This window comes from Pongo abelii, chromosome 15, assembly GCF_028885655.2.
Source record: "Pongo abelii isolate AG06213 chromosome 15, NHGRI_mPonAbe1-v2.0_pri, whole genome shotgun sequence".
NCBI lineage: Eukaryota > Metazoa > Chordata > Mammalia > Primates > Hominidae > Pongo > Pongo abelii.
Window position 1 is genome coordinate 70,056,949 of NC_072000.2, and position 11,520 is coordinate 70,068,468.

The following is an 11,520-nucleotide window of genomic DNA, read 5'->3' on the forward strand; positions in this document are numbered from 1 at the left end:
TTACGTATTTTCATGAAAAATAACTGTAGTTTCCAAAATAATAAATTAATTAGAAGAGTGGCATTGTTTTACATGTCTTTAATGTGCGGTTTAAGAGAAGACAGTTGAATTTACATTGGATTTTGCATTGATGTGTTGTAATACTTTGGTTTGGTTGAAGTATCTGAGGGAAATCTAGTTTCACGCAATTATGCAGTTGGAGAAGGGAGAAGTAGTTTAATAGATTTTGCAGGTAATTGTGGGCATTCTTTGATATTATGCCAGGATCTGATAAATAGTAGTTTCTTAAGAATTTTTTGAATGTGGAATCTGAAACCATATAGTTTTGTCTATTTTGCTCTTTGAGTGGATCTTTTACTTAAGTATGATTTTATAACATTATGCATTGGTCATTTTGAATATGTTGGCTCATGAGTTATACATATCTTCTGAATGTTGACATATTTTATTATGCAGTATAAAAAAAAATCCAAACAGTTAAAATTGCCACCATCTCATCTGAAGATTCTTTAAGTTATGGAAAACTCATAGTGGTGGGACCAGTTTTCAAAAATTCTAATTTTCATGTGAAAGCTCAGATTTCATAATTGGCAACAAATACTGTCTTTTTTTTTTTTTCCAGGCTTACTTTGTTAATGTTTGAGAAAATATCTGCCATATTCCTAAGTCTGAATAACTATTGCTGATGTCAGTTTGTTTTTTCAATTAAAAACTGCTGTGTCATTTTTAAAAATTGATAGTTTAGCTCACAACTCAAATATTTGCACAAATGCTTTTCTTCAAGGCAGCCATTGTACTTTGGAATGCAGCAAAAGTGCTTTATGTATACTTCGTATTTTGTCACACAGAATATTTAAAAATATACTAACTCTTGGAGAAAAATTTGGCAATACCATCAAAACAACATATTCACTTACTTTTGATTCAGCAATCCTACTTCTAGGAAACACCTTGAAGACATACCTCCAAGAGCACAAACATTTATTATATATGTTGGATGTTTTGTACCTTCCAAATTCTGTGTTGAAATGTGCCCTCCAGTGTTGGAGGTGGGCCTAGTGGAAGGTTTTTGGGTCATGGAGACGGATCACTCATGAATGGCTTGGTGCAGTCCTCACAGTAATGAGTTAGTTCTCACTCTATGAGTTCATGTAAGATATGGTTGTTTAAAAGAGCCTGGCACCTTCTTTCCTCTCTCTCTTGCTCTCTCTCTCACCGTGTGACTCATTGGCTTCCCCTCACCTTTCAACATGATTGTAAGCTTCCTTAGGCCCTCACCAGAAGCAGACGTGGCACTAGGCTTCATGTTCAGCCTGCGGAACCATGAGCCAAATAAATCTTTTTTCTTCATAAATTACCCAGTCTACAGTATTCCTTTTTAGCAATGCAAATAAACTAACACAATGCATATGTACACGTTTATTTGTTGCAGCATTGTTTAGAATTGCAAAGTATTGGAAACAACCTAAATGCCCATACATAGAGAAGTGGTTGAATAAACTATATGACATCTACAAAATGGAGCATTGTATAGCTATATAGAAGAAAAAAGACAATCTATAAGAACCAATTTGGAATGATTTCCAGAATATACTGTTAAGAGAAAAAAAAGAACAAAAGAATATCTATAGTATGCCATTCCTTATATAAGAAAAAAAGGATAAAACACACATAGCTGCTTGTTTGCACAAAAAAAATTCAGGAAGGATGAATGAGATTATCTTAGGGATAGGTAGGAAGTAATGGGAATGGGGCTGTGCTGATAATGATGAAGAGGAGTGACTTTTCTTTGGGGGGGTGGGGGTGTACCAAATGTCTTTATTTGAAGGAATAGTACAAATCAAAGAACTTAAGTGTATGTTTTGGTACAACTTCTAGAAAAGGTAAAGGAAACCCTAACATGCATGCATTGCCTTGGTGACCAGGGAAGTCACCCATGGTTATGGGAAAATTAGCCTAAAGCTTAGCTCTCATTATCGCTCTGTCCCAGGGTGAGCTTGTCAAAGAGACAGTCTGCCAAGCCAGATTCAGGGGCTCCCATCTTGTGTGAGTTGGTCACATGGTCACCCAATTCTTTGATGGATTTCACCTGCTCATTCAGGTAATGTGTCTCAATGAAGTCAACACAGTGGTGGTCATTTTTGTCAGTGGCCAGTTTGTGCAGTTCCAGTAGTGACTGATTCACATTTTTTATCAAGTGTAATGCACCCTCCATTGCATTCAGCCTGCTCTCCCAGTCATTACAGTATGGTTTCTTGATATCCTGAAGGAAGATTCAGCCACCTTGCTGGTTCTGCAGCATCTTCAGTGTCTCGGCATGTTCCCTCTCCTCATAAGATTAGTGAAGAAAGTACTTGGAAAAGTTCTTCAAAGCCACATCATCGCAGTCAAAGTAGCAAGATACGGACAGGAAGAGATAGGAGGTGTAGAGCTCCAGGTTGAGCTGGCAGTTGATGGCAGCCTCTGTGTTCTGGTGGTGAGGCAGGAGAATAGGGTCTGGAGGCTGGGAACCTAAGGCCAATTTGCACTGATGTCCTAGAACTGAATCAAAGGGAAAACACCCCTCCCCATGCCCAAGTAACATAAAGATCAGAGACTACTCTCTTTGTGCTGCTTTGCAGATGAAAAATAGAAAGTACCTCAGTGACTTCACTTCAGCTGCTGGTCCCCTCCCACAACCAATCAGACTGGTTGTGGGCCAAATCTTCATTTACATGGGGTGTAACCAAGTAACCGATGGGAAACCTCTAGAGAGTGTTTAAACCCCAGAAAATTATGTAACTAGCACTCTTGAACTGCTTGCTCAGCCTGCTCCCGCTCTCTGTGGAGTGTACTTTTGTTTCAGTAAATCTATCCTTTCCTTGCTTCATCCTTTAGTTGCTTTGCTTGTGCATTTTGTCCAATTCTTTGTTCAAAATGCCAAGAATCTGGATGACTCCCAGTCAAGACCCTCCAACAGTATGGTAGTGGTGGCTCACCCGCAAGGGGGCTGTAGTCGACATGGAGGCTAAGGAGAGGTGGCAGCAGCTGTGCAGCACTGGAGCAGCGGGGGCCTTGGAGCTGTCTGAGGGCTCGGTGAGGAGGCGGCAGAGGGCTGACTGTGAGCCGCAGGGGTGGGGTGGGGGTTGGGGGTGGAGGACCAGCACCGTGCTACATCCAAACACTGTTGAAGCAGGAAACCTCGGCGACTCCCAATGAAGAATGTCTAGATATATTGTTGGGTACACCGTTTTGTATAGCCTTGACTCTTAGAATCAGCATCTTACACATACCCCCAAATATAAACAAACACTTCAAAGCAAACAGGATATAAGAAGAATCAAAATGAAATAAAAACAAGAACAAGCAAATTCTTTTTCTTTCTTTTTTTTTTTTTTTTTTTTTTTTTAACGGAGTTTCACTCTTGTTGCCCAGGCTGGAGTGCAATGGCGTGATCTCGGCTCACCGCAAACTCCTTCTCAAGTGATTCCCCTGCCTCAGCCTGCCAAGTAGCTGGGACTACAGGCACGTGCCACCACACCCGGCTAATTTTTGTATTTTTAGTAGAGACAGGATTTCATCACATTGGTCAGGCTGGTCTTGAACTCCTGACCTCAGGTGATCCACCCGCCTTGGCCTCCCAAAGTGCTGGGATTGCAGGCATAAGCCACTGTGCCTGGCTACGAATTTTTTAAAAAATGAAAAACACTGAAGAGGATGGGGAAGGAAAGAACTGACTTACATCATTTTGAAAAACAGTTACTTTGACTAGATCTTATATGACGAAAGACACAAGAACCCGCACATGGGGCATAGGTGAGCAGTTCTGTAACTACTTTATGTTTATACTAGGAACAAATAAGTATAGATAATGAGAACCGGGTTTCTCACTGTTGATGAAAGAAGCCACAAATAAGGAAAGGAGAAACACAAATAAGCTTTGTGTTGTTGGACTGGAATCAGATGTATCAGTGTGAACTCATGTTCTTTTTTAATGGATACACAGGTATAGAATGTGTGTGTGTGTGTGTGGTTTACGCTTGATCTTAGCCAAAAGGCCAAGAAGCGATTGTGTGTGTGGTTTAATTCTAACTGTCCACTGAGTGGAATTTAATAGCAATGAACATGCCTGATTTCTACACCTCAGTTTCTCCAATAAAAAGAACCAGAGTTCCACAGGAAAAATGGTAGATTCCAGGGTTTGGGCATAGAAAATATAAAATGAGCTTGGAACATCATATGGTACCAGAAAAGAATGAAGTGTTTCAAAAGGATAGGGATATGTCAAAACGACATGGGAACCCATCTGAAGGAGCAACCAATGGTCAAATCTAAACAATTTGAGCAAGAAAAAAATAATAGTACAATTGGATTATAACCTGTAGACTGAAACAAATATGCATGAGTCCATACTGATATAAATAAATAATTGAATAAATAGGACAGAAGAGATAGCTTTTCATTACAGAATATTTCCACATCTAGTAATTCAAGGCTACAATCCTTGAATTTCTAGTTGTGGTAGACAGAAAAATGTCCCCCACTCCTCAAAGATGTCCATGCTGTAATCCCTAGAACCTGTAAACATGTTACCTTACGTGGCAAAGGGATTCTACAGATGCGATTAAGTTAAGGCCTTTGAGATGAGGAGATTATCCTGAATTATTTGTGTGGGCCTAAGGTAATCACAACCACTCTTGGAATTAATGTTGCACATTTAGGGAATTTTTCAAAAAAATAAAAAATAACAAATTACATAACCAACAAACTAATGAGGGAGGCCAGTGGAATGGTAACAAACAAACAAAAACTTTGATTAATCCTAAAGAGGGCAAAAAAGAACAGAAAAAGAAATGGAAAACAGGACAAAATAGAAAGGTACAAAAGTTAGCAAAATGGTAGATTTCAACCCAAGACATGGAATGAAATGAATAAAGCAAGAGGCTGAACTCTACCTCATTTAAGAAATTATTTTAGGCCGGTCGTGGTGGCTCATGCCTGTAATCCCAGCATTTTGGGAGGCTGAGGTGGGCGGATCACCTGAGGTCAGGAGTTCCAGACCAGCCTGACAAACATGGGGAAACCCCGTCTCTGCTAAAAATACAAAAATTAGCCGGGTATGGTCGCGGCATCTGTAATCCCAGCTACTCAGGAGGCTGAGGTTGGAGAATAGATTGAACCCAGGAGGCAGAGGTTGCAGTGAGCCGAGGTTGCACTCTTGCACTCTAGCCTGGGTGACAAGAGTGAAACTCTGTCAAAAAAAAAAAAAAAATTATTTTAATAGGTTTGTCAATTCTGGGAATATCTCTGGAAGAATACACAGTGTTTCCCTAGGGGCTCAGATGAGAGGAAGGCTTCTCTTTCATTATTTACCTTTATTTGAAATTTTGACCATGTGAATGTATTACATTTCCATTTTAAAAATGTTAATTAAAATAAATATTTGTTGAATGAGTATACTGGATATGAAAATTCATAGAACAGACTTATCTTTTTGGTTTCTATTTAGAATTTCTGGTCCTTTCCCCTCCACCTAATTTTATCCCTTCTATTTCTCTCTTCCTTTTTCCTTTTAACATTTTGTGCCCAGTGGGGGGTTACAATGGCTTACTGCAATATTGCAGTTTAAGAAACATAATACACTCCATCCTTTATCTGGACTGAACCGTGGCCCCCTGGCAGTGGAACAAAATCTGTCCAGGGGTTTTTCCAGGACTCCGAACTCCTGGAACTGGCTGTCAAGACCTAAGAACAGTGATGATGAAACCAGTCCTCTGGCCACCTTAGCCATAGCCACCAAAGCGTGAGGAAGTGCCCCCTACTTCCCAAGGAGCCTTCTCCACAGAATGGGAAATCCAGAGGATCTAGTTTCACTTTAAGAAATTAGAAATTAGCAGAGAAGACCAGCTTAGGCAACATGGAAAAATCCTGTCTCTACAGAAAATACAAAAATTAGCCAGGCATGGTAGTACATACCTGTAGTCCCAGCTACTTGGGAGGCTCAGGTGGGAGGATTGCTTGAGCCCGGGAGGTCGAGGCTGCAGTAAGCCATGATTGTACCATGGCACTCCAGCCTGGGTGACAGAGCAAGACCCTGTCTCCAAAAGAAAAGAAAAGAAATTAGCAGAGGAATGAATCCAGAAGCTGCCCTCAATCCAGGTCAAGTGTGTGTTTCTAGGATTTTGACTGTGTTTCCCTGGCTGTCAGCAGCAGCTGTGGTTGGGAGCCTGCTGTGCTGGGATGATGTTTCCAGGAGCATTACTCAGCAACTGCAGAAGTGTGCAGTAATAGACAACAAGGAGACAGAAGGGAGGGTTTCCCGAACAGGTACTAGAAAACATCCTGTACAGCCGCAGAAATGCTTTTCCGTAGCTGATCCCTGGTGGTTTAGCACAGAAGGCTGCCTCACCAAGGAGTGGGCTGCCTCTCAGAGCAGGCAGAAAACACCCAGGCAGAAAATGGCTTCCTCTTACTTTAAGCTTGAAATGCTCTTGGTTTGCAGGGGTTGGTCTCTGGTGATCTTTAAGACCAAACTTAAATGTCTGTATATATGAAATTTTTTCATTCAACAAACTTAGTGGCTGTGTACTGTAAGCCAAGTACCATGGGCTTTGATTTATCAGTGTTTGGAGGAGAATAGGAAGAAAAGCATATCAGGGAGGAGAGAGTTTTATAACCTCAGCTTCTCACCAATAGGCAAGCAATATGGCAGTAAGACAAAGAGGAGTCCCAGAATTAATCGCCCTCATTTCTTTTCTGTGAGACCAGTTGTTATAAACCAGGGATGGGCAAACTACCTCCTGTGGCCAAGTCTGACTCACAAACAAACCCAGCTCATGGTCAATCTAGTTCACTGCATCCTTTTATGAATAAAATTTTGTTGGACTGCAGCCACATACATTTGCTTACTTATTGTCTATGGTTGCATTCACACTAAAATGGCAGAGTTGAATAGTTGAAACCACAATGGTACGGCTCTCAAAGCCTAAGATATTTACTCCCCAGCCACCAACAGGAAAAGTTTACTGAGTCCTGGCTGGGAACGGGCGCTCACGCCTGTAATCCCAGCACTTTGGGAGGCCGAAGTGGGCAGATCACGAGGTCAGGAGATCACGGTGAAACCCCGTCTCTACTGAAAATACAAAAAATTAGCCAGGTGTGGTGGCGGGTGCCTGTAGTCCCAGCTACTCTGGAGGCTGAGGCAGGAGAATGGCCTGAACTCGGGAGGCGGAGCTTGCAGTGAGCCAAGATCTCACCACTGCACTCCAGCCTGGGCGACAGAGCGAGACACCGTCTCAAAAACAAACAAAAAAGCCAAAAACAAAAACAAGTTTACTGAGTCCTGTTATGAGCTCACATAGAGCAAGGATGGGTTCAATATGTCATCTGAACACACCCAGAACTAAACATTTCTTAGTTGGGATTGGTAGGCAGGAGAAACTTAGGGCCACGTAGACTGGTGGCCAGTTTAGGACTGAACTTTGGCATAACTTAGTGTGTACTTTTTCTAGGAGAGCTCATGCTTTATGGCTGTACACACGAGGCAGAATGAATGATGCAATTCAGCAGTGATTAAAGGCGGAGCAGATTCCTCCCGCATCTGCTTTTCTTGGCAACTGAATAGTAGTCAGTGTGAAAGGGGATGGAAAAATATCATGGATTCAGGCCCATGGAGGCAGCAATTAGAAGCACTGGATGTGATGAACACCTAGTTACTACATGAATGGATCATAAAACAAAATGTTGAATGAAAAAAGTAGGAAACAAAATGAGATCTACAATGCCAAACCATTTATGTCAATTAAAAATATATGCACGCAAATCAGCAATTTGCATCTTTTATACCACTTATAAGCACAGAGATACACATTGAACACATTACAATTGCCTTGTGAGGGAAGACAAAGGGAGTGGCTTTGGGAAAAAAGAGTGAATCAATTAATAAATAGGACAATGGAGAGGCCTTTCACGGACAGATGATGATACTGTGATAAAGTGGTGATAACAGCTGAGGACTTTAACTGACAGCACCTGAAGTCCAAGGACAACAAAGTAACAACTGAAAGGAAGGAGGGAGAGAGGGAAAGATGGGAGAAAAGAAGGGAGGGAGAGAGAAGGGAGGAAGGGAGGGAGGGCGAAGGAAAAGAGGGAAGGAGAAGGAAGAAAGGATAGGAGAAAGGGAGGGAGGGAGAAAGTGAGGGACAGAAAGAGGGAGAAGGAAGAAAGGAAGGAAAGAAGGGAGTGAGGGAGAAGGAAGGAAGAAAGGAGGAAACAAGGCTGGAAGAATCTGGAGACATAACTGCTTCTGTTACAGCTTTGACAACTACTTGGGTTTGGGACCCACGACAACCTGTAAGGACTCAGCTTGCAAACAATCCGGCGTCTTAATGGAGGCAGTGGTGGTAATGATGGTGATGTGTGCATGTGGTGCGTGTGTGTGTGTGTGTGTGTGTGTGTGTGTGTGTATGTCTGTGGCATAAGTAGGGTAGGGGTCAGAGCTGGGAAACCCAAGCCAAATGAGTTCAGTCTAGGGCTAGATAGGATGTGAGAGTCCCAGGAAAGTTGAGGTTCAAGCCCCAGTTGGAATTGACAGCCCAGTCAACCTGCTGCTCTGGCAATGGGGGGTGAGTGTGATGTGGGTTGGGGAGGGCTTTCGCGCTCTGGACACTCACATGGGGCATGTTGAAAGTGAGCTCTAATATAATAACTAGGTTCTGCGTGGCCCAAGGACTGAGCAGAAGCCTCAGGCAACAATGGGTTAAAGGACTTCAGAGACAATCACCAGAGTCTGTAGGTGAATGTTCTCATCCTGTGCTTAATTTCCACAACTTGGTTTAATAATTTCTGTTCTAATGCTTATGGGTTGTTTTGCTGGTCAAATGAGATGGCTATGCATAAAAGAACCATGGAAAAATAAAGTACCCCTTACTTCAGTTATTAAGATATTTAAGCAGTTTCTTAGAATATAATTTCTTCTTCCTATCCACGCATCAGCCCAGTTTGCTGGACAGGAACTAAAAAAGGGAGCTAGTAAAAATTCCTAGGAGCCATTTTACTCCAAAAGATGTGAGAAAAAACATAATAGCTTTTATGTTACTTTAGTTACCTTTTTCAAAAGGAACATGTATTATTACACATAATTTTGTCCTTAAACCTCAAAAACTAAGCCCCTTTCCATGGTTTTCAAACATTTCTGGGGTACATCTCAGAACTGCCCAATCTACTGTTAATGTCAATCATGCTGTCCTAGCTGCTGACACTAGAACTTTGTCCAGTCATAATATATCAGCACTGGAAAAGAAGAAAAATTAAGACATTTCTAAAACTCACAAGTCAGTGGACTTTAGGTGTCAGGAAAGAAAAGGAAAGCCCATTGTGAGAATTGTTCTTGCTAACCCAACTAAGATCATATTTTTGAGGAATATGATAAATATGCTGGTATCATTTTCTATCATCAAATGACTTAGATATGTTCCTAAAATAACCTTTTTCTCATTTAAAAATAATTTGGAAATTATGTAGGATCTACCAAAAAAGTGAAACTCACCTGTAACCCACCAAACATTCAGGGAATACACATAGACACACACACGTATATATGTACATATATGTGCATATATTGCATATATTATACTCATTTTTTGCAACAACAGGTTGCAAACTATATACACAGTACTGAGTTCTGCTATTTTTAAAATATAGCCTTACATCACTAGCCCCTTTTCGTGTTACTAAGTTTTTCTCAATAACGTGATTGTTAAGTACCAAATAACATTTCATTATACGAATATGCCATGGTTTATTGGACCTTTTCTATAGTTAGTTTACTTATAACAGTCATTACTATTGCTAATAGTTATGACTGTTATAAGTAACATTTTCATAAACTTTCTTTTATATAAATCTTTAATAGCATTGCTAATTGTTTCCTAGTATAGATTCTTGAAATTGGAATTACCGGGACAGGGTATGTTATCACTTTTAGGTCTTGCGATATATGGTTCTAAGTTGCTTTTTCGAACCATTGTAATAATGTACTCCCATCAGCAGTCTATGTCCTTCCACACCCTCACCAGCACTGAGTTTCATCTTTAAAAAAATCGTGGCCAGTTTGAAAAGTGCAGTGCACAAATTGCTTAATTCTTTCCAGCATACTTTTGGGGGACATTCTTTCTCCATTCCATAATCATTCGTATCAGACCTTAGAAGCATAGACAGTATTCAGTGATGGCATGTATATTGTATGCTTCCATGTGACACCACCACATATTTTATTGCTTAAATTGTCTTTGCATTATAAAAAAGGAAAACTCCCACAATCCATGTTATTTTAGAAAGTATCTTATGCCAACAGCATCTTGCATACATATTACTATTCTAGAGGAAGTCAAGCTTCATTGGGTCAGGACTTCCCTTTCAGTGATTTAAAAAAACAAAAAAAACAAAAAACTCCCTAAGGCCTATTTTCTTTTTGGATATTTGACTCCGCACAGTGTCACCCCTCTTATAGCCGATGCAAATTAAGGTATTTATAGCCCAGAGTGTGACACCTTATGGAAGGCATGTAGGAAGAACGGGGTGGGCAGCCAGGATGAGGTAGGGAGGGAGGTGGCGAGAAACACTGTGTGACTCCACCCAAAATTGCAGGAGACAGAAATAAAAAAAGAGTGCATAGAACAAAGCAAACACCAAGCAGCAGGAGGTGATATTTTCCAGGGCTTGAGGTGTAATTCACTTTTAAACAAAAGCATTCCCTTACATAAATGACACATTGCTTTTTCACTGTCCAGCTTTTATTGAGGAGAGACGCAAGAATAAACTCAGGAAAAAGACACCCAGAAAGGTTTGGAGAACAGGATGAAGGACCTATGTGCACAAAAACCTGGGCTTAGGGATTTAGGTTCCAGAAACCTCTAGTTAAGACTTTTATATCTCTTACTGGATGAAGGTGGGCTCCTTCCAGGAGGCACCTGTAATTTACCTGTTCACATATTACTTTGTTCTGAGAGTCAACAACAGTAGAGTCAAATATTTTTTTTTTTTTTTTTTTGCTTATGAGTACGGGAGATAATACCCAACACGGTTGTTTTGGTTGTTTTACTAAAGAGTTATGATATTTAAGGGGAAAAACACTAAACATCATAACTCTTTAGTAAAGAGTTTGGAGGCAAGTGCCTTCAGTTTGGAGGCAAGTGCTTAAATCTCTCTCAACTAGCCATTCCTGAAAAAGAGTTTATTCATAACTCAAGGCTCCATGACTTTCCTTTGGCAGCTCCTAGAATTGTTTGCATCACGTCTGGATGGAAACAGCCAGTCTCTGCAGGGTTTCCCTGGCAAACATTACAGAATAGTTGCTTCTGAGTCATCCCTGGGAAGGGATGCTGCAGAAGAAAGAAAAAAGGCATAAACCAACTATTATAGGCTAAAAGAAATACCCCAATTAATTTCTTGTTTTAGCAAAACAAGAAAGTATACACTCTTTTAACCAACTATAATGAGCTATCCAATTATTCGGGTATTATCTCTCACTCCAAACCCACT

General features: G+C 40.7%; 1 pseudogene; it reads right to left on the reverse strand.

Annotated features, from left to right (window-relative positions):
- Positions 1-1,963: 1,963 nt before the first annotated feature.
- LOC100449797 (ferritin heavy chain-like) lies at positions 1,964-3,011 on the reverse strand (annotated as a pseudogene).
- Positions 3,012-11,520: the final 8,509 nt, after the last annotated feature.